This window comes from Nicotiana attenuata, chromosome 11 (assembly GCF_001879085.1).
Source record: "Nicotiana attenuata strain UT chromosome 11, NIATTr2, whole genome shotgun sequence".
Classification (NCBI taxonomy): domain Eukaryota; kingdom Viridiplantae; phylum Streptophyta; class Magnoliopsida; order Solanales; family Solanaceae; genus Nicotiana; species Nicotiana attenuata.
The window spans coordinates 38,366,606-38,385,875 of NC_031999.1; positions in this window are offsets into that span (position 1 = coordinate 38,366,606).

Below are 19,270 nucleotides of genomic sequence, written 5' to 3' on the forward strand. Positions count from 1 at the left end.
CTTTCCAACCCTATATTCTGGAGCCCAAATGGAGTTCTGAGCAAAAAGTTATGTCTATTTTACTAGACAGTGCGCAATATGCCTCCTCAAGTCTTCGTTCGTACTTAATTATCAAATTTGACCCCCGAACACGATCCCGGCTTAATTCCTTGAGCTTTTACTCAGACTTCAAAGCTTCAAATCACTTAAATTCATCCATAACATCTATATAGCTCGGAATCACACCTACAAGGCATAAAACACACAATTAGTGCAAAACACTAGCGATTAAAGCGCAAACTCAATTAAAGTGCAGTAAATTCGAGTGTAGTAAGCGACTAAAATATGCAATTATAGCCTATCATCAACACCCCACACTTAAACCATTTCTCGTCCTCGAGCAATCAAACTACACTTTTTATAGACACGACCTTTTTAAACAATTCTCCTAACTCATCACACCAAGAGTATTTAAAATAGACTAAGCACAAAAGCGTAACATCTTCACCTCAAGATTTGACTCACAAGTACCACACGTTATTCACAACTCACCCACTTACTCTAATATAGAGGTCACTGACATTACCTTTCCTTCATGAATCAAGTGCCCTCACACAACAAAAGAGAGTAGTTCCACACAATAAAATTTAAGAACACTTAGGAACTCAAGATAGAAAGAATTCACTCACTCTCAGAAATAACATTCATATGCCACAAAAGATGCACCATAAGCTTGCCCGTAGTGTACTACTCCACTAATCGAGCTCATTCAATCTTGGATCAATTAGGACTTTATTTGGTTGTAATGTAGGCTACGGGACGGGTAGGATACATTTAGATATAAGAGTGACTACACCTCCCAAAGCACTTTAATACATACATTTTAACATTTAAACCCCATACTTATGTCAAACCAAAACTCCACCTTCACATCAATTTATATTACCCCATACTTCTTTAAGCACACTTACGTCAAGAGCCACCACTTATCAAGATTTTTTTTTTTCAACAATCCAACTATATTTTTTTTTTCAATTCAACTTGCTCTTCCTTTTTCAAAACAGTGCACCTTTCTCCTTATTTCATTAGTTCCACTCAACTCTAACTTTTATAAAGTTCATAAACAATTCAAGTGCTCATGAGAGGTTTCAATGGTTCAAATAGATGGTTAATTCGAACAAATGGGTAAGGCTTGTAATGTGGTTGCCAAAGAAACAGGATTACAGGCTCGAAGGGGTTAACTACGATACATAATAATTAGGCGGGTAAAATATACATATCTGGCTCAACAAAGAAATGCCTATATCACTTCCTAGACTGAATAAAACTACTATTTCGCTTTGCAAACACACGGGGCAAGTTCTAGGCATCAAATGCAATGCACAGAATAACACCGAACCTCACACACACATGGCACATAACTCACTCAGGATTGGATTCATCAAGACACTCTAGTCAGAGCAGTTAAGCAAATTTAAGATCATACAATTTAAGGTACTTATACAAGAGTCAAAAACTGAGCCTAAGCGTCACAGCCAAAGTACTCACTATTCTCAAGGCATAACAAAGTCAAGACATATTGCTTCATTTCAAACAAAACACAATGGCTCCTATTCCTAAAAAAAAACTAACTACACCCGGTTCAAATAAAACCCTTGGAGAAGAACCGTGGTTTAAAGAAAAACCAAGGGGTAATTGCTACACTACCTAACAAAACAAAAAATCTTTTTGGTATTTTCTTTAGACTTATTTCCCTCAAGAAAACTATCTAGAAGATCCGTCATCAGGAAAAGTCCACTCTTTTAAAAAAAACAAACACAGCTAAAGTAGCATGAAAAACCACCCAGACAATCTCCTCACCCCACACTTAAAATTGTGCATTGTCCCCAATGCACATCCATACATACAAGAAGGTAAAAGAAACTCCCTGGTAGGCCAAAGGCCGAAGCACTAGCCGTTCATGGGGTACTCTGACCTCTCCCAAGCTTGGTCCTTCGTGTGGGTACCTCACACTTAGTTCCAACCATTTGGTTTGCTGATGCATCCTTCCAATACCTTTGCTTTCCATGCTCCTAGAAAATAAAAAAATTGACACTACAAAATAATACAATAAAAAAAATAAAAATAAAAAAAAATAAAAGAAAGCAATAAAGCTGGGTTGCCTCCCAACGAGCGCTTGATTTAACGTCGCGGCACGACGTGAATCACTTTCTGCCTCCACTTTGAACTTATGAATCGGACCCCAAGTTTTTCGCTACTGCTCCAGGGGTGGAGAACAAATCTAATTGGTCCAAGCAACCATTGTACTATTCTACACTTCTTGGCTTTTAGATGAGTATGTAGTCCTGTCTTTCTTGTAAGAAAAATTCCAGAATATAGGCACCTTTGTTCTTCATTCCTTGACTTCTCAATCGGTTCGGATGACTTTATTTTCATATCGTCATCCAAGCACAATGTAGAAAAAATGTTTGGAGTGAGGACCAATGCGATCACACACATGAACTTCAGGACTTCAGCATCCTCAACATCAATGATACTAGAGTCAACAAAATTTGTATCCTCAATGTCCTTGGCTGACTCTAGTCTCACTTCTTCAACATTGACATCTTCAAATTCTAGTTGGCTAGGTTGTTGATGTTCTGCTTTGACCTCCCCAATTAATACCTCAAATTCATGCTCTTCTTGGCTACTATCATCAATATTGGATTGTTGAGCATTAAAAGCTCCAACCACTTGACTCAATTGAGCCTCCAACTTGCGAATAGTTGCCTCTTGCCTTTCTATGTGCAATTGTTTCTCATTGTTTTGTTCCAGAAGACACTTTAGCATATCCTTGATCTCCTTCAGGTCCGCATTCCCAGGTTCTTTGTTCCTATTAACTTCACAAGAAAAAGGTGGAACCATCGTAGTAAGGGGTTGGGGGAAAAATAAGAAATATAAGCACAACCATGAAGGTGACCATTTTTTACCACCACACACATCACACACATTCCACAAATAAGATTGAGTTGGTGCACATAACTCGCTCTCAGGAACGTTTTGAAAATTTTGCCACGGGTGATTTCCTTTACAATATGTATGGAGATCAATAGTAGAATTATCTACACCTAAATTCCCATAATTCCAAGATGTCATGTTTCTCAAAATCAACAGTTATAAAAAAAATACCAAGAAAAAACAAAACAAAATAAAAGTTCAAACTTGAACCCTAGCAATATATACAGCTACAACTACACCATTAGTTCCCCGGCAACGGCGCCAAAATTTGATCACGCCCAACTATGCCTTATAAAAAGGACTAAGCGGTCGCTGCAAATATAATCCGATTTACAAGTCCGGAGTCGAATCCCACAGAGAACTAAGGTTTAGCTACAGCTGTTCACTATCACCAAGAAGACAAGCTTGAACAATTCCTAACTTATAGATATTAAGATTCTTGTGTTTAACTACTTAACTAACAAATTAAAATAGTAAATTAACAACTAACGATACTGAGGGTTAGAGAAAAGATTAAGGAGGTCTAGAGTTATGATTTCCCCTATTGTCGGAATCCTTCCCGCTATGTCTTCTATAATTTCGCCTAAGTATTCTCTACCGATCATGAGCACTCTTATTACCGTAAATCTCTCCCGAGTAATTACGACAATTTACTAGACGCACTCTCCCGAGCTACGCTAGCTGGCTTTTAATACAGCTCACTTCAGATCGCACCCAAGGCTTCGTTATCCCTAATCCCGCCTTTAAACCCTCGGTTATTGAGCCCTCATATACTCTGGGAGTGGTGTTGTTCAACAATTACCTAAATATGCACTCTCTCCCGAGTTACGCATACTAAATAGGCATAGCTAATTGAGAGCTCGTCAATCAACCAGAATATAAACGTAGTTGAACAAATAGAGAAAAGCTATGGCTCAATTATATAAAAACATAACAAGAATTTATCCTACAAAAGGTTCTATCAAAACTCTAGATAACAAATTAGCTATTCATAATAGTATGTAAAACTACAATACTAAAAGTCATAACCAACAATGAAAAATAGGAAGAGGAAGGAAAAACTCGTAGAAGAATTCTCCGCCTTGCTCCCAATGTGTTCTTGCCTCCAAGGGTGTTGTCTAACCCTAAAGTAGTGTCTCCTGCCTCCTTAGGTCTAATTTATGTCCAAAATATGTCCCCCTCTTGTTCTTGGCCGGCCTCCTTTGTTTAATATAGGGTTTAGGACTTAAAATCCCATGTTTTGCACTTTAGTCCCTGAAATTTTTGCTTCCTGCCGCGGTTTTGCCGCGGTCGCGGTGGAACCGCGGCCAAACATGCCCTCTGATTCTTCAGTTGTCCGCGACCATCTTCTACCGTGGTAAAAAAATCGCGGTTTTTCACCCTGTTCTGTTTGGAATTTGGAAAAACGTAAAACATGAAAGTTGTAGCCCTTTGAGTTAGCTTTCCAACCATATATTCTGGAGCCCAAATGGAGTTCTGAGCAAAAAGTTATGTCTCTTTTACTAGACAGTACGCATATGCCTCCCCAAGTCTTCGTTCGTACTTAATTATCAAATTTGACCCCCGAACGCGATCCCGGCTTAATTCCTTGAGCTTTTACTCAGACGTCAAAGCTTCAAATCACTTAAATTCATTCCATAACATCTATATAGCTCGGAATCACACCTACAAGGCATAAAACACACAATTAGTGCAGAACACTAGCGATTAAAGCGCAAACTCAATTAAAGTGCAGTAAATTCGAGTGTAATAAGCGACTAAAATATGCAATTATAGCCTATCATCACTTCATTGGCCCGAGATACAAAATGTTAAATGATGAAAATAAATTTTGAAATTTTCTATTAACAAAAGAATTGTTTACTTACTTCATGTTATTGAGTTTACAGTTGTTCTATACAATCCATGCTTAATTACGTTATCGATATTTTATTGTTAACCCATAGTAAGTGTCAGAGTCGACCCCTCGTCATTACTTCTTCGAGGTTAGACTGGGTACGCGTTGATTTACGTACTCATACTATACTTACTGCATATTTATTGTGCAGGTGCATTTATGTCTAGTGGCCCTATGGGCGTAGACACGGTTATTGTGGAGAATCAGGTGAGCTGCATTCCACGTTATGAGTCCGCAGCACGCACAGAGTCTCCATCCGACTTATTTTACATTTTCCCTGTCTAATTTTGTATTCTAGACAGATGTCGTATTTTATTATACTTCCTAGTTAATACTCATGCACTTGTGACACCGATTTTTGGGGATGCTTTTGGGTTGTCCTGTATAAAAATTGTAAGAATTTTGTCATTTACTCTGTAACATTTATTCCTTACTATTTAATTGAAGAAAAATCATGATTTCAAAAATACTAGATGAGTAATGAAGTAAATCATTTAATTGTTGGCTTGCCTGACATCACTGTTAGGCACCATCATGACCCTTAATGGATTTTGGGTCGTCACAACAAATACTCTTCTATATCAACAAAAGAAAATACGCATTTGGTTGAAATGAAAGAAAATACTTTTTAATACATTTTGTTGAAACGAAAAAAATACTTTTTTTACATCATGAAAAGAAAATATTAATTTTGTTGAAATGAAAGAAAATACTTTTTACTATGTTTTGTTGAAACGAAAGAAAATACTTTTTCTATATCACGAAAAGAAAATACCTATTTCGTTGAAATGGAAAAAAAATACATTTTACTACATTATGTTGAAACAAAAGAAAATACTTCTTTTACATCATGAAAAGAAAACACTCATTTTGTTGAAAGAAACGAAAAAAACTTTGTCCACATCATGAAAAGAAAATACTCATTTTGTTGAAATAAAACAAATAGTTTTTACATCATAAAAAGAAGGTAATTTTTTGTTGAAGTGAAAGAAAATACTTTTTACAATATCATTTTGTTGAAATGAAAGAAAACAGTTTTTCTACATCATGAAAAGAAAGTACTTTTTCTGTTGAAATGAAAGAAAATACTTTTTTTACATCATGAAAAAAATACTCATTTTGTTAAATTGAAAAAATAAAGTACTCTATCAACAACATGAGAAGAAATTTGTATTAATAATAGTTGGTGGTGGGGGGTCGAGGGTAGGGTGGGGTAAGGGTGGGTGGGGTGGGAGTGTGGTGTGCGTTGGTGGGGTTTGGTAGGGATGGGGAATAGGGTGGAAAATATTGAAAATGAGTTTTGGAAAATATTTTCCCTTCTCTTGATAGGGAAAATATTTTCCTCCAAATTTCCGGAAAATGAATTGACGAGGAAAATATTTTCCGAAACATTTAAGTCACATGAAAAAATTAAAAAATATTTTTCGGGAAATATTTTCCTTCATACCAAATACACCCTTAGTATAGACAAATAATGGACGGCGAAGAAAAATAAATGACAATAAAGCAGTTTAATAATGTAAGCTAACAACGAAATCTAAAATATATAAGGCAACATGAAGTGAACACATGATAAGAACATCAAGAATCAGTACGGGCAAATGCAAGTAATGCAAATAAAGAGATAACAAAATTGTTCAACCAACAAGCCTCTTTAACATAGAATGTACAATAAGAATCACAACTGAGGTACCACCACATATCCACATTTCACAATTTGAAATCACAACATTTCCTTATACTGCAGCGTGAGCCTTGCATATTTATATATTTGAAAATATTCTTTCCGAAATATCTATACGCACTTTAACCCCCTTATGTCGCCGCGTGGCTTCAAGTAATTATCTTACTAGCAAGACGCACATAAATTCCCACCTTATGTCATCGCATGCACATTAATCCCTATCATTCTACTGCCACATGCATATCAATATCACAATATAATAACAACATGCGCCACAAGTGCCCATATGCCACAACTTGTGAAAATCAACAATGCCGAAGTTAACACAACATATGGCCCACAACTCAACCACAATACGAACAAAAAACTTAATAATAACAAAATGAGTGAGAATTACTCAACAAGGAAAGATATCTCAATAATCGATAATTTCAAGCAAGAATAACCCGACAATAAAGGAGGTAACATGACAATAAGAGAGACAACAATGGCAATTAAGACGTATACGAGCATGTTTGACAATAAGGGATAGAGAATGTAATAACAACATCAAGTAAAGCATGTAAGAGCTATTTAACAATGGAAGATCTAACATGATATTTCAATTTCTAGTTAAATTCATGAAAGAGTCTAAGAGTCTAAACCAACCAAAATATCACGTATAAGCCCGTATACATACTCGCCACCTCGTATACACATCTTTCACATAATCCAAATAACACAAATCAACACAAGTCCTAATGGGTAGTTCCCCACACAAAGTTAGGCAAGATATTTACCTCAAATAAGCTAAATCAACCCACTAGTAAGCCTTTCGCACAAAAATCCAACTCCGGACAGCTCGAATCTAGCCAAAATAACTTAATAATAAATACAAACTATAGGAAATAATTCCGGATAATAAAGATGCAATCTTTATAGAAAAATTAAAAAATCAACTCAAAAAGTCGACCCTTGGCCTGCACCTCGGAACCCGACCAAACTTACAAAACCCAAAAAACCATTCGATACGAGTCCAAACATACTAATATTATCCAATTCCGACCTCAAACCAACATTCAAATCCTCAATTTATAGGTTAGGAAAGTTTTCACAAAATTCCCCAATTTCTCCAACTCAAACTACTAACTAAATAAAAACAAATATGGAATCATGATTAATGAACAAAACCGAGTCAAAATACTTACCACGATCCAATCTTTAAAAATTCCCTCCAAATTTGCCCAAAACCGAGCTCTCTAAGTTAAAATAGGGAAAATGGAATAAACCCTCGATTCAATCCTATTTCTGCCGAGTGATTTCCATTTCTACGGACATTTGGTCGCTTCTGCGACTCCACATCTGTGGAAAATACATCGCGGATGCGGATTCTACTAAATGTCAGGGAAGTCTGCTTCTGCGCTTCCGCTTTTGCGGGCCCCTACGCGCTTTCGCAAGTCTGCTTTTGTGGAACATGACCGCACCTGCAGTCCTAAGCCAATAAACCCACTACGCTTATGAGGAAGAAAACCACATTTGCGGTTGTGTACCTGCGCAAGAACCTCCGCACCTGCAGACCTAGCTCACTCAGTCCCATTTTGCATCTGCGAGCAATAGGTCGCTTCTACGGTGCCGCACCTGCGGCCATGCCCTCGCAGGTGCGATCGCACCAGACCTCAGCAGGCATCAAAATTCTTCAGGTCTTCAAATGAGTCCGTACTCAACCTGAATCACACTTGGGGCCTCCGGGACCCCATCCGAACAGACCATCAACTCTCAAAACACATAACTATCCTACTCGAGGCCTTAAATCAAATCAAACAATGCCAAATCTACAAATCGCACCTCAATTCAAGCCTATTAAATCAATGAACATTCAACTTCTAAAACTAATGCCGAATCATGTCAAACCAACCCTAAATGAGCTCAATTTTTTCATGCAATTCCCAAATGACATAATGGACCTATACCAACTCCCGAAATTACAATCTGTTCCCAATATCAATAAAGTCAACGCTCGGTCAAACCTATCAACCTTCCAAACCTTCAACTTTCCAATTTTTGCCAAAAAAAGCCTCAAACCACCCTACGGCCCTCCAATCCGGAAATACACCTAAGTCCAAAATCACCATACAAAGCTATCGGAATCTTCAAAACTCCATTCCGGAGTTATTTACAAAAAATCATACTCCGGTCAACTCTTTCAACTTAAGCTTCCAACCTTGGGACTAAGTGTCCTGATTCACTCCGAAACTCACCCCAAGCCAAACCAAATACCCCACCAAGTGACATAACCACAATTGAACATAGAGGAGGCAATAAATAAGGGTACGAGGCTAAAATACTCAAAAAGACCGACCGGTGATGTTATAAACGTCAATACCACACAAGAGGGGGGGGGGGGTGATTTGTGTGGTGCCTAATTTTCGCGTTAGAAGAACCTGGTTCTTCTAAGTGTTCTAACTACAACAGTTTGCGGAATAATAAATACTGAAAGTAAAGTGCACAGAGATTTTTACGTGGAAAACACCTGGCTCAAAAGGTGAAAAAACCACGACCTACTACTCAGTGGATTTTCCCAAACTCCACTAAAATCACTGAGCCAAAAACTGCATTTACAAAACTCTTTTAAACCTAAGGATTAACTCTAATCCCAATGTAGCACACAGCCTCAACTGTTGCGACACTTTCAAGTTAACTCTAACTTGAATACTCAGAGTACCTAATACAATTGCTTCTAAGAAAGCTGAAAGGTACAATATGAAAACCTACTACAATTGAACTAGACTTAGAATAAACACAATGATGAAACTGGTTCTTCTATCTTAGTTCATGTAGCTTCGGACGTGCACACTTGTATCTCGCATATGTTGCTTGCAAATCAGACTTGATCTTTTTGCTCTCAAATATGCTTAACTTCTGCTTATGTGCATTCACCTGTAAAAGAGAACAATCGTTATATTTATAGAGTTAGTAATCAGAGTTTGATAAGAACTCGAATTGTGGATCCTTTGACAATTCGAGTCCAAGAACAACTCTAACTCCTAATCCATATTCTTGATCCGGATGTAATTCTCTTTTCATAAGGAGACTTCAACTCCTTATCCTATATGCAATCTTTTCGATCAGTTCAGAAGATATTCATCAAGATATTGTTGCTTGATCTCAAGGACTTATCTTCTTCACGTACATCTCATGTGTATGGGCCATAACAACTGTGTCTCCTTAGATGAACCTGGTCCTTCACTGAGTTCGTTTGTCATTCTTCAAAACTTCAATTGATCTTGGGCTAACAACCGAGTCGTTATAATGGGGTCGGTTGTACTCATACTACACCGTGTACTTAATTGTGCAGATCCGGGTGTCAGATCTAGTCATTAGTAGCGGAGTTGCTTATTGAGCTGATCATCAAGAGATGAGGTAGAACTGCATTCTCGACCGTTGTCTTGGCGTCTCTTTTCTTATGTACTAGTGTCTTTATTTTAGAGAGTATTGTATTTGGCCATTTTGGATTTGAATTTCTGTATTAGAGATTGTGACTCCTTGTTTACCAATTCTGGAGATTTATCATGTATTGGTACTATTAAGATATGTTAGGGATTTAGACTTATGTTATTTTTGTCATTTTTGCTATTATGGTTCATTATTGTTATGCTTGGCTTGCCTAGCAAGTGTGTTAGGCGCCTTCACGGCTAGTTAGGGTGTTGGGGTCATGACACTTGATAAGTGAGTGTCTTGACTTGAACCTCATCACGAGTACAGAGAGTGAGAGCTTCTTGATCGTGAGGATTCAAGGTAGAGCTGCTTGATCGTCGCAGTCCATTGTAGTCATTTCCTTACATCATTATTGTCAATTATCTATCCGAACAATATTTTATTTTGAGTTATATATGTATATTCAGTAGAGTACGTGGCTACCTAGTCTTGGGGATTTGTTATCATTAACGTCGTGTTGGCTTGTATCTCCTTTAATTCCTCATTTATATTAAACTTTGCTTCACATTTTAATGGTATAACTGTTGTAAGTGATCGGTTTACCTAGTTTTAGAGACTAGGTGTCATCACGATCCTTAAGGTGGGATTTTGGGTCATGATACCAACTTTCAACAAAACTAGCCAAATCAACCTAGGAACCTCTGAATCCAAATACGGGCATGCGCGTAAGTCCATAATCACCATATGGACCTATTGCAACCATCAAAACACCGTTCCGGGGTAGATTTTCACAAAAGTCAAACCTCGGCCAATATTTCCAACTTAAGCTTCTAAACAAAGAACCAATCAATCCAATTCCACCCAAAACGTCCCTGAAAGAAAACCAGCCATCCCCGCAACTTAAAACCTCAAATACACATACAAGAAGCTTCAAATGGGAAAATGGGACTCACATACACAAAACGATCGTTCAGGTCGTTTTATTTCTCAAATGGAATGCTTGTCCAAATATAATTTCAAATTTCAAAGGCAGTATGGCCTAAATGACACCTATACTTATGCCACTTTTTCATGGCGGTCCTCCTGCTTCACTTTTTTTCATCCAGACACATTAACTTATTCAAAATTTATATTTTAAACCCCTCTGACCGTGTGTGTATCTCACTTGCTTAACGTGGATGACACATCATATTCCACGTTATTTTCTTATATTTTATCTACTAAAAATACTTATTATATACTATTCCTTAAAGAAAAAGAAAAAGAAAAAGAAAATCATTCTCGAGGTCAGAATTCTTTGAGCTGCAAGCATAAGGAGATACGTTTGCCCGCTTGAAGGTAAAGGAATTCATCCTTCTATCTTTCGGCATCTTGTAAACAATTACATCTGTGGACTCAAAAGCTAATTGAAAAATCACTAGTTGAGTTGTTTTTCTTTGTCTTTTTCTTTTGGGGCAGAAGAAGAAGAAGCGTATAGGTGGGCGGGGGGACGAAAAGGAAGGGGGTGTTGTTTGGTGGGGGTGGGGTGGGGAAGAAGAAGAAGAAGAAGCGTCCAGGAGGGGGAACGAAAAGGGAGGGGGTGTTGTGGGGGTGTGGGGGGGGGGGGAGGAGAAGAAGAAGCCTACAGGAGGGGGGTGAAACGAAAAGGGAGGAAAAGAAAGAGAATATCTCTTTTGCTTTTTTCTTTATTTTTTTACTTATTTATTTTTCATTCTTAATTTTAATGATTTTTTCTTTTTATTTTATTATTTCTGGTTCAAAATCTTCATATTCACGCTCATTATCCACGTGAATTACACCCACTTTTTCCAGCTCAACCATTATTTTGCCACATGTGCTTGGTCAATGGTTAGAGGAGTTTAAAATATAGATTTTGAACAGGTTAAAGTGTCTAAATGAAAAAAAGTGAAGTAGGAGGACCGGCCTGACAAAGTGACACAAGTATAGGTGTCATTTAGGCCATTCTGCCAATTTCAAATACTATTTTTTAATTTAACTTCAAACTATTTTTTTAAAAAAAAATCATAATTTGTATGTTCAAACGCCTACTAAGTTTTCAAAGCTCACCACAAAGGGGAAGAATTATATTTCTGTGATTTTCATGCTCTTTTTGTGGGACATTTGCTGCTTTAAAAATTATTTTTCAAGAATCCTAAGTCAAATTATCATAATGCACATATGACTCCAAATATAGCTGGCATGAAATTAATCAATTAGCTTAAAGATATCCATCCAAGAGATCATAAATTAATAAATGTATACAGTGTAGGGCTATTAGTGTAGGCATTACTTTTTTCCCTCTAATAACATTGCAATTTTAGTTGGTAAAAAATTATTCATTCTTGTATATAAAATGTTCGGTTATTTCATACTGAGCTCTAGCCTGGACTTTGCACTGGCACGTCGTCACTAGTAGGAATAGCATGGACTTTTAAATTGCTATTTTAATTTTTTATCTCTACTGGCCGTGTCGTAAAATGTATTAGGAACGTAATACTTGTAGTAGCTTTGGTTAAACACCATATTTAGTATTATTTTAATACATAGAAAAACATGAAATTAGCAATGTCATAATTTGAATACATGGATAAGCATGTATAAAGATAGAACCGCCCTTTTAAAATCTTTTTTAAATTCTTTCTAAAGAATGTGAAGGGTATTTTATAAGCAAATAATTTCAATTTTTGTTAATCTTTTATGTAATGCATGTACTTTTAATATGCATGTTGCTCCCAAACGCACACATAAGTATACAGGGTCGTACAAGTAATAGTCGAGTGTCGAACCCACAAAGACTTGTATTAACTACCCACAAAATTCACCAAGATTGTTATTCAGTCAAGCCAATCACAGTTCAAAAGTGTGATTATACTAAACAATTATTCTAACTAGTAACTAAATTATCAACTAGAAAAGTGGTTGTTGTGTATTCAGTTGAGACGAATATTCCAGGGTTGTGATCGATTCACTAATCCTATTGTGTTCTAGTTAACACTTCTGTTTATACAATTCACTCATGGTTTCTAATTAATCGAACAATTGCTCTCGTAGTCTTCTCCCGAAGTACTACTCACCTATTCTAAATAGATTAACGCCTATATCCCTATAAAATTAATCTATTATGAACGCATTAAAATTACGATTTTTAATTAAGCACAGTGACTAGGTATATTACTATCCTAATCACAAATATGTCCCCCTCAGAGTTAGGATCGTGCTCTCTTAATTCTTCTCTAATTTATACATGGCTTTCCCAAGCATAGTATAGATAGTAAATAGAACCTAACTACTGTCCATACAATTAAGAAATTAATCAAAGAATTGAAGAAACAACCATATATTGGTGAATTATAATTAAGGTTAAGTCAACGTTAAGCAACAATATTCATGGCTAAATCACAACCCAAAATTATGGCTTTCCCAAACATAGCATAGATAGTAAATAGAACCTAATTGATGGCCATACAAATAAGAAATTAATCACAGAATTGAAGAAATAGCCATATATTGGTGAATTATAATTAAGGTTAAGTCAACATTAAGCAACACTTGTAAGCATTAAAATTTTAACGGATTTAAAGCGATAAAATAATTTAGATTATATTTTAAATTCAAGATATATAAGCCCAAATAAATATTATGGGCTAATATTTTTGGATTAATTATGTAAATTCAATACTTATGGGATAAATAAAGAAGTCCAAATCTATTGGGCTACAAGTAATGAGCCCACTTTATTAGGCCCAATATATCATCTTCCTAGAGGCCCAGTTTGGTGCCACGTGTCAAATGACGTGGCGCGCCAAGTCAAATAGAAAAGCTAATAGGATCATGCCACGTGTCAAAATGACAAGGCATGCCAAGTCACATTAAAATGCCAATAAGATCTCGCCACGTGTGCAAGTGACATGTTCTGGCCAATCAAATGCGGCCATGTCACACTTCAATGTGATTGGTCGGAAAGAGTTCTTATCATAACTCTCCCTTCCACAACTATAAATAGGGGTTTTCATAACCCAGAAAAGACACCAGAAGATATAACAAGAAGTAAGAGAGAGCTCGTAGATCAAACGCTGCAAATTTCTCCACAAGTTTCAAGCTTCAAACAATCAAGTTCAAGCTCAATAACGAAGAACAAATCAAGTTCAATCTCAAGAACGAAGAACAAATCAAGGTCAAATTCAAGCAACCAAGCTCAAGCTCAAGAACAAGATCATCGCTCGTGGCAACAAACATAGATTCAAGATCAAGCTCAAAGGCCCTTGAATTTATTTACTATCGAAAAGAAGAATCAGAGGATTCATAGAGATTGTAACACTCAAATATTTGAAATCAAAATACTACGATTGTTGCGATATTTTCGGTCTTGATTTTATTTTCATGACGCAAATTTATTGTCTACAAATTCTGGCATGCCCTGTGGGACCAGTTCTGCCCTTCATCTCTTCCTCCTGCAAATCAAAAACTTCAAGTTGCAAGATTATCTATTGTGATGGTTGGGTACTTCAAGTCTCGTCTTCAAATTTCAGCAAGCCTACACCTCGACAAACCTTGAAGTAGGGGGCATTTTTAGATATTGAAATTTTAACAGATCAAGAGAAATCCAGACAACTCTTGAAATATTAGGAGTCTATTAGGGTTACTTGGTGGCTACTCCACCCAAACCCTAATTCATGCCAATAAATAAGGCTACATATGTCCTTCAAAGAGAATCTCAGCAATTCCATAAACTTCCGGAATATGCACAAAGACATTAAATATACGATCTCCAAAATCCCATAAACTCTTGGGATATTCACAAAGAGATCAAAATATTGCCGGATACTTCTTGACAATCAAATAGTTCAAGAAGTTGGAGATCAAATACATCCCCAGGAGGTATGCACATCCTACATTCAAGAAATATTCTGCTCTAGCCCTCGATTCACGGAGATAATCAGGAGAGAAGAATCAAGGGAGAAACAGAATTGTACTCACAATTGATTAGTAAATTTTTTTTTCTTTATAGTTGTTTGTGATTGCAGTTTTATCTTTCAGCATAAATCTATTGCAAACAAATTGGCATGCCCAGTGGGACCAGTTTTGCCCTTCATCTCTTCCTCCTACAAATCAAAAACTTCAAGTTGCAAGATTATCTATTGTGATGGTTGGGTACTTCAAGTCTCGTCTTCAAGTATCAGCAAGCCTACACCTCGACAAACCTTGAAGTAGGGGGCACTTGTAGACATTGAAATTTTAGCAGATCAAGAGAAATCCTAAATTCAAGACAACTCTTGAAATATTAGGAGTCTATCAGGGTTACTTGGTGGCTATTCCACCCAAACCCTAATTAATGCCAATAAATGAGGCTACATATGTCCTTCAAAGAGAATCTCAGCAGTTCCATAAACTCTCGGAATATGCACAAAGAGATCAAATTTATGATCTCTGAAATTCCATAAAACTCTTGGAATATTCATTAAGAGATCAAAAAAATATCAAATATGTCTCGCTCATATTTCTAGCAACATTAAAGATCCAAACGGAGTGCTGCTACATGTTTCTTGATCATCAAATACATCAAGGAGATGCATATCATTCTACATTCGAGAAATACGCTGCTAAGGCCCTCGAATTATGGATAACAAATCGGATGGAAGAATCAAGGGATAAATAGAATTGTAACGATATTTATCAATAAAATCCTTTTTTCTTTATAGTTGTTTGTGACTGCAATTTTATCTTTCTATATAAATCCATTGCAAACAAATTGGCACACCCAGTGGGACCAGTTCTGCCCTTAATCTCTTCCTCCTGCAAATCAAGAACTTCAAGTTGCAAGATTATCTATTGTGATGGTTGGGTACTTCAAGTCTCGTCTTCAAGTTTCAGCAAGCCTACACCTCAACAATCCTTGAAGTAGGGGGGCATGTGTTGACATTGAAATTTTGACAGATCAAGAGAAATCGAGACAATTCTTGAAATATTGGAGTCTATTAGGGTTACTTGGTGGCTACTCCACCCAAACCCTAATTCATGCCAATAAATAAGGCTACATATGTCCTTCAAAGAGAATCTCAGCAATTCCATAAACTTCCGGAATATGCACAAAGACATCAAATATACGATCTCCAAAATCCCATAAACTCTTGGGATATTCACAAAGGGATCAAAATATGGCCAGATACTTCTTGACAATGAAATAGTTCAAGAAGCTGGAGATCAAATACATCCCCAGAAGGTCTGCACATCTTACATTCGGGAAATATGCTGCTTCAGCCTTCGAATCACGGTGATAATCAGAGGGAGAAACAGAATTGTACTCACAATTGATTAGTAAAAATATTTTTCTCTTATTTTGTGATTGCAGTTTATTTTTCATATGTTGAAAATTAGTTGCAAACAACAATATTCATGGNATATTCACAAAGAGATCAAAATATGGCCGGATACTTCTTGACAATCAAATAGTTCAAGAAGCTGGAGATCAAATACATTCCCGGGAGGTCTGCACATCCTACATTCGAGAAATGTGCTGCTCCAGCCCTCGAATCATGGAGATAATCAGGAGAGAAGAATCAAGGGAGAAACAGAATTGTACTCACAATTGAATAGTTAATTTTTTTTCCTTATAGTTGTTTGTGATTGCAGTTTTATCTTTTTGCATAAATCTATTGCAAACAAATTGGCATGCCTAGTGGGACCAGTTTTGCCCTTCATCTCTTCCTCCTACAAATCAAAAACTTCAAGTTGCAAGATCNGTTGTGATATGAGTTCAGACTTAGGAAGATTAAGTGACTGCGTAATATTTATGACGGTGGAAGGGTATAAAGAGATGATAGTTCGAGGCGAAGCAGGTGGGTTATCTCCTGCGGAGTGTTCTAAAGTTTGTGTGATCCTTATGTTGTTGTTGGAAGATCCCCTCCACCAGTGAAGTATACATGTTGCAATTTGAATTTTGATCGCTTAAGAGAGTGGGCTTGACTGTTATGAGGGTGAATGCGAGATTTGCAGAAGATTTGAAGTACTAGATGGTCTGTGTTGCACGAGCTTATGAAGGATTGAGTTTAATCTCACTATGGTATTATGGCAGTAATAGAGTATATGCATTATGAGTTATTGTGTGTTTTGTTCTATGGCTTTGAGCCACGTGGGGGAGTCTGCTATTGATTAGTTGATTGCACGGTTATGTGCTATGTTGGTTCCAGTTTGAGGCGTACTGGTGAATCAGTTATGGCTCACAGAGGTTGAGGTCGAGGATGACCCGAACAAAGGAAATTTTTGATAAGGGTGGTGTTATGCTTTATGGGTGTATGAGAATCATGGGATGACTTGAGTTGTTATTGGTAAGGGATGTACGGAGCATAGAACAGGAAGTTGCTTGGTTGCATTAAGCTGAGGTTACGCTCTGCGGTGTTGGAGTGCTATTGGAGCACAGGTCGTCCGGTCCGTTGATCGGTCTAATTGCGATTTGAGTAGAGTGGATAACTCTCGAGAATGGTTCTAATGGGTTCAAGATTTTACATGTAATAATTGGAGATTTTTCAAGTTGTATATTTGGCTAGGAGCTAAGATTTGTATTGGAGGGTGTCAAGAATCGTGGTATTTCTATATCATTATGGGATTCTATATATCAGTATCAGGAAGGTAAAGGTAATGGCTTTGGATTCGCAGAAAGTCCCTTCAGGGTAGGTATTTTGAATGTGGTCCTTTGAGGAATATTTAAGAGAGTATTCAGCGGCTTATGAGCCTTAGACGGTGTGGTTTTATGCTTGGGTCTCGTATGGTGAGTCTGGGTTGAGGAATTGTGGTGTTATATCAAGAAAGAGTACCAAGTTGAAGGTAAATCAAAAGGAAACTCGGATAGATGGGATAGCTTGGTAGTAGGCCGGATTGGCATGGTAATGGATATGATCGGTTCTTGAGTGCTTATGAAGCGGTGGGTTTCTACAGGTGTTTCGTAGAAATACTCTTAGGTTTTGATTGCTTGTGTAGCTTGGTTGAGTTAGAAGGCGTTCGTTCTGATGGTTCGATTTTGTGCAAAAGGGGATTCGTAGATTTCTTGATAATTTCTACCATGGTTAGAGATATATAATTTCTGCTGGCATGAGGAGCATGGGATGTATAGTGATTTTCTCCTAGATGGGATCAAATGGAAAGTTCTTGACTAGTTGAGTATATATTTGATTGTGGCTCGAAAGGGATTATCAAGTTCTCATATTTATCATAGGATGGCATGGTATATGTGGTATGTTGTGTAGGGTTGAGATTGGCATGGGTAAGGTCACAGTTCAGTTCTGAAAGGAAGGTCATAAATTCTTAGACAGCACGGCAGTTTCAGATGACTAGGTAAATGATATTACTAAATGGTGTGTCTTGATAAGGGTATAAACTTCAGAAAAAGGGCAATGTATTTTAATTAAGGATACTTTATTAGTATTATGGCACTCTCTTATTGGATCGATTGTCGATATTCAAGTTGGCTTGGTAGTACAGAAGAATTATAGGAGTATCCCTCGTGGAATGATCGAGTAGCGGATGTGTGTTAGATGTTCGGGCAGTGTAGCTAGGATCAGATATGGTGATTCGTGTGCTTTATGGATTGGGAGACTGAGAGTTTCCGTGATTAGATGGCTTTCTGGCTGTGGACTGTGAGAAAATAACTAAGGTTGGTCAGAGGGTAGTATGTGCTATGATTCAGTCATTGTGAACCTTCAAGAGTTAATTATCTATTGTGGGTGACCAGAGTTGATTTGGGGTTCATTGGTAGGTCCAACATGGATGTGTGTTCTGCACATGGTCAGATTTGTTTACTCCGAACTGCTATTGTTGAGAGATGTGCCATTCAATTGTTGTTGAGCTTATTCGTGATCTATGAGTTACTCTCCTGTGTTACGAGGAGTTGAGATTTGGTGGTTATATGCACAAACGGTGCGGTTTCAGTTGGGCTTTATAGCGGGATTTGAATGAGATGGGTATTTGGGTGTTGCATGATTTGTTGCACATTGGATATGTTCCTTCGGACTGGTGTGGCATTGCGTCATTTGCTTCTTCATAGTTATGGTGATTCACTTTTGGGTGCTAGGCATCAAGTTGGCTTGGTTGATGATTTTGGGCATGGTGACTTGAGGTGTTTCATGCGGACCAGTGTTTGGATAGGGTAACGCATTTCAGCGAAGTTATGTGGAGGCATGATCCTTCGGGCTAGATTCGTGTGTTCTGCTTCTACGAGGTGTGACAGGCTCGCAGCATTTGGTGAGGTGGTACTGGTGTGCTTATGGTACAACTCTCTCATTTGAGTCATTTTAATGATTTGAGTA